Consider the following 5502-nt stretch of genomic DNA (forward strand, 5'->3'; position numbering starts at 1 on the left):
CTTTCTTTCTTTCTTTCTTTCTTTCTTTCTTTCTTTCTTTCTTTCTTATTTTTAGAGAGAGAGAGAAAGAGACTGTGCGCAGGGGAGGGGCAGAGGGAGAGGGAGAGGGAGAATCTTAAGCTGGCTCCATGCTCAGCATGGAGCTGACCTGGGGCTCAATACGGGGTTGGATCTCACGGCCCTGAGACCATGACCTGAGCCGAAGTCAAGAGCTGGCTGCTTAACCAACTGAACCACCCAGACGCCCCAAGGGCAGTACTATTCTAAGTGTGGTCTGTGCACCTCAGCGTCGCCATCACATGGGGAGCTTATTAGGAATGCACATTTTTTGGCCCTACCCCAGACCTACAGAATCAGACTCTGAGGATTTGGGCATACTCTGCAAGGCACTGGTCTAGCCCAGTCCTTATTTTTCAGATGAAGAAACTGATCCCCAGCCCCTTTTCAAGTGCCTGATAACCCAGCTAAATTGAAGCCAACTTAACTTTTCTAATGCAGTGCTTTAGGATTGAGGATTTAGAACAAATCCAAAAGTGACCATTGTAACCGAATTATTTGCTAGATGTTACAACTTCCTACATATACCTCTCACTCCAGCAGAGAATTTTTAGATCTTAAGCAATAGAAGGAGCCAAACTGGGGGGAAGGAGAATGGACCGGAGGCCGCCACAATCTGGGGCAGCTGATGATGGCCCAAACTGTGCCAGTGGTATTAAAAATGGAGGAAAGGACAGATTCAAGAGGTAGATGGGACAGAGAGGTGGGGGGTTGATTGGGTTTAAGGGAAGGATTGGACTGAAGGTGGCAGTCTGGGTACTTGAAGTCCAGGAATAGAGGAGATTGGTTCAGGGAGCACAGGAAGAAGAGTGGAGGGGGGGGGGGCAGGGCCCAAGGACAGAACCAGAAAACAGTAAGGGGAAAACTGGCAAATACTATCACAACTGTTTATTTTACGCTTGTGTTGCTTTTGTTTTAAACTAAACAACAACAACACTAATTAAGAGAGTAGTCAGGGAGGGGCGCCTGAGTGGTTTGGTCAGTTAAAGGTCTGCCTTCGCTTCAGGTCAGGACCCCAGGATCCTGCGATCCTGGGATAGAGCCCCTTGTTGGGCTTCCTGCTCAGCGGGGAGTCTCCTCCCTCTCCTTCTGCCCCTCCCTCCTGCCCATTCTCTTTCTCAAAGAAATAAATAAAATCTTAAAAAAGAGAGAGAGAGAGAGAGTAGCCAGGGAGATTGGTAAATCTGGACTATGAATGATTTAGAGATTAAAAGAAGGGATGAGTTTTTTTTTTTCTCTTCCTTCCTTTGTTTCTTCTTTTTTTCTTTCTTTCTTTCTTTTATTTTTTTCCCCCTTGTTTCTTTCCTTCCTTTCTTTTTTCTTTTTTTAAAGTGGGAGAGACTCAAGTTTCTCAATGTCAATGAGGAGGAGCTAGGAGGAAGGGAAGAGTTGAAGACTCAGCAGGTGATGGGGACAAGCCTGAGGGTGCTGGACAGGGGGATGCAGTACAGAGCACGAATGGAGGGGGAAAGTGAGGGCAAAAGGAGGGACCCCACCCCAACAGAGACAGGAGGACTGTGTAAGGACAGAGGCAGACAAGCTTGGAAGGTATTTTTGACAGGAAGTGGAGGGAGTCCATGGTCTGTGAAGCCAAGGTCATGCACTGGGAATAAGGGGAGATGGCAGAATTGCAGATTTGGGAGACGTGTGGGTGCTGAGCCATACTATAGACAGATGGATGGGTGGGTGAGATGCGGCAAAGGAGAGTGACTTGGGAAACACAGCGAGGCTGCGGGTCACACCGGAGACCTCTGCAGTGGTCCACGGCCATCTCGCAGTTTCTCTCCGGACATACCCTCCTATGAGAGGCAGAGGAAGAATGGGCCTGTGCACAAGATGACAGAGGAGAAATGGTGCAAGCGAGGACTGTTCTCCCTTAGTTGTCTGTGTGCGATAATCACAGAACCTTAGAGCAGGAAGCGGTCCTGGGGATCCTTTAGTAAAACCCTCTCATTTCACCGCGGAGCAAACTGAGAATTGAGAGGTTAAGTGACTTGCCTAAGCTCAAACAGATGCAGAGCCGCAACTCCAACGCTGGCCTTTTCCTTTCCAGATCGGTACACTCTTAGGACGGTGACATGATGTGCCAGGAGACACACTTGGCAGGAGAGGAGCATAGATGAGATGGCCGGACGCTGAGCGAGAAGGTGGCCTGGAAGAAGGAACAGACAGACTTCGGTCCATGTGGGTCCTGCAACCACCTCGACTAGCCCTCATCAGTGAGTGACTTGATTTTCAGGACCCTCAGTCTCTGTCTTTGGAAGCTGGGGGTGAACATTCCTGGAGGTCTGTTGTATTCGGGGTGGTGGACAGCAGGTCTCATCTTGGACGAGACTTACACAAACTTCACAATTCCACAGAGGCTCTTCCAATCCAGTCTCAAAGCTCCCTCTCCAGGGACTAAAAGTGGTTCTAAAATAACACCAAGTGGAACAGAGAGAGGTGCAGTTAACTCTTTGCTCCGAGGTTTTGTTCAGAATTTGACAAGCCCTACAGAGAGCTCCCAAGAGGATGCTAGCCCATGAGAGCCCTCATTGGCCCAGCCTCAGAGACTCGGTCCCTCCACTTAGCAACAGAATTTGCCTCCCGCTTCAGAAAGGAAACAAAAAGTAAGCCTGCAGTCAAATCCACCCACAAGGGCAAATCCCCATGAAAGCTTGTCAAAAAGGAGCTGTGGGAAAGATGATCTACTGCCTTGCGCCTCAGTGAGCTCCAATGAGGAGCAACAAAGGACAGGGATTTCAGCTTCTCCCTCCTCCTGATTCCCCCTGCCTCACTGCCCCCCTCATCGTCATTGTTCCCCGGCCATTCTAACTGCTTCCTAATTCATTTCCCCACCTTTCGTCCCCCCACCTACAAAGGACTCTACACCATCACTGTCGATCGAAATCTTTCTAAGGCACAGATCTGATCTCATCCCTCCTCCGCTTGAATCTGTCAGTGTACTTGCTTGTACGACACTCAGGGTTAGTATTTCCTCCTGTACGCTGGTCACTTGCCTGCCTGGCTGTGTCCCCCATCACACCTGTGGAGGGCAGGACCTGCGCCCCCGCCCCCATCAGGGGCCACCCGTGGAACTGCTTTCTCTGGCCACAGCCGCCGGGATCTTCGCTCTGTTCCAGGACTCACTGTGGAGTCCTCTCATGCATTGTTTTCTTTGCCTAGAACGTTATCCCTTTGAGGAACGTTATCCCTTTGAGGCTTCCTCTAGCAAACTCCTCATCCTCATTGTAAACATTATTCCCTCAAAGCCTTCCTGTAGCCCCCAGATGAGGCTAGCACCCCAGCCTCCTCCCCCGATGTTTTCTGATGAGCCCCGAAATCTGGTCTGATGCCCTATACGAGTTCTCCATCAATAGGTACATTACATTATAAACATCCAAATAGTACTTGGAAAGAATAACATCTTTACTAAGCTCACTTTAAATGTAAAGTCTAGGGTCGCCTGGGTGGCTCAATCTGTTAAGCATCTGCCTTCAGCATGGGTCATAATCCCAAGGTCCTTGGACCAAATCCCACATCAGGCTCCCTGCTCAGCGGCGAGCCTGCTTCTCCCTCTGCCTGCCACTCCCCCTGCTTGTGCTCTCTCTCTCTCCCTCTCTCAGACAAATAAATAAATAAAATCTTAAAAAAAAACTTATAATAGCAAATGAATTATTTGAATTTTCCTCTTGCATTTTCTGTATGTGGGGATATGTATTATAAATATCCATTGGAATTAATTATATGGAAAAGAGAAATACAATTAACTAACTTGGAATCTTTTGTTAGGTAGTTACATACCATTTACATAATGAAAAAGATAAACTATACCTTCCCTAAAAGAAAGGGAAGTTACTGAATGTTAGAGACTAATCACATTGGTTTCAGACTTATGATACCAACAATTGAAAAATATTTTTAAATTTTTGAGAAATTTTGGCCAGGGAAATTAAATTAAAAAATTAGTTTTTTGGGGGGCGCTGAGTCCCACAGTCCAACTCTTGGTTTCAGCTCAGGTTGTGATCTCAGGGTCATGAGAATTGAACCCCAGGTCAGGCTCTGCATTCAAAGAGGAGTCTGCTTGAGATCCTCTCTCCCCCCTCCCTCTGCCCCTCCTGCTCGTGTTCTCTCTCTCTCTAAAATAAATAAACAAATCTTTAAAAAAATTAGTTTTTTGAAGAATTACATTGATATGACTCAAAAGGTACAAAAGAGCAAACAGTGAAAAATCTCCCTCCCACTCTGTCCTTCAGCAGCAAAGTCCTATCTTTGGAGGCTACCATTGTATCAGTTTTTATGTATTCTTGCAGGGATGTTTTAGGCACACCCATTCATCTGTGCTATTTCCCCTGCCCCTTGTTTGCCCTCTAATAATCAATCATACTATTGATTTTTTTCAACCTAGAAAAATATCTTACAGACTGTTCCATAACAATGCAATAAAAGTTTTTCTCACTCTTTCTTGGAATCCATATGGTATTGCCCTGGGTTTATGTACCATAAATCACCTGTGCTGGTCCCCAGGGCTGGGCACTTAGGTTATTTCTAACACTTTGTTACCACGAACAACACGCAATATGGACTAATCTTGTGCAGACTTCCTTTCACACAGGTGTGAGTATACCTAAAAGATACATGGCTAGGAGTGATTTACTGGGCCAGAGATGTACTGGCGATTTTGATAGAAATTGTCAAATTGTTTTTCAAAGAAGTTGAATCAACTTACTTTCCCTCTAGCAAGAGCTAAGGGTGTGAAAAATATGATAAAGCCAATACATTTTCAGTTGGCCTTTAAGAAATAGCATTGTTCACTCTGGATTAATACATTTCTCAACAAAGGCATCCTTGTTCTTCTGAATAGAAAGAAACTACCCATCAAGAAGCTACCAGCTTGCAGAGTGGTAATTTTTTCTTTGCTGATGCTATCAAAGGTTTCCCAAACGTTTGGGCTAAATAAAAGTCAGTGAGATGCACATATGAATTTAGAGATACATTACAACAATCCAGGTCTGTTATACATGTTTGTAATGCACATACTGTACATTATCCCATTACATTCCTGCAGGAATCAACTCCCAAGAGGTACTCTTTGGAGAAAAAGAGAATGAAGAAGTTAAGTGTGATGGGTACCAATAGCTACAGTGATGTTGTTTACATCCTTTGCATTGTCTTCCTTTCTACGCAGTTTCATTTTGTAAATGCCATTAGAGATTGTGAAGGTTTTTAAATCTTGCTGCACACCTGGCAGATGCGGCGATTTATTTCTATACAAGCATAATTGACTGTGTTTACGAATGTCTTATCATTAAATGTTTTCTACTTATATGTTCACCTTCCATGCACTACCCCCATGAAATATATCGGTTGCGCCAACTTTGTTTTGCTCCTGGGACTCTTTCCTTTGTTCATCTCTCTCTCTATCTATCTATCTATCTATCTATCTATCTATCTATCTATCTATCT

Source organism: Mirounga leonina, unplaced genomic scaffold (genome assembly GCF_011800145.1).
Source record: "Mirounga leonina isolate KUSES-001 unplaced genomic scaffold, KU_Mleo_1.0 Mir_125, whole genome shotgun sequence".
In the NCBI taxonomy this organism is placed as follows: Eukaryota; Metazoa; Chordata; class Mammalia; order Carnivora; family Phocidae; genus Mirounga; species Mirounga leonina.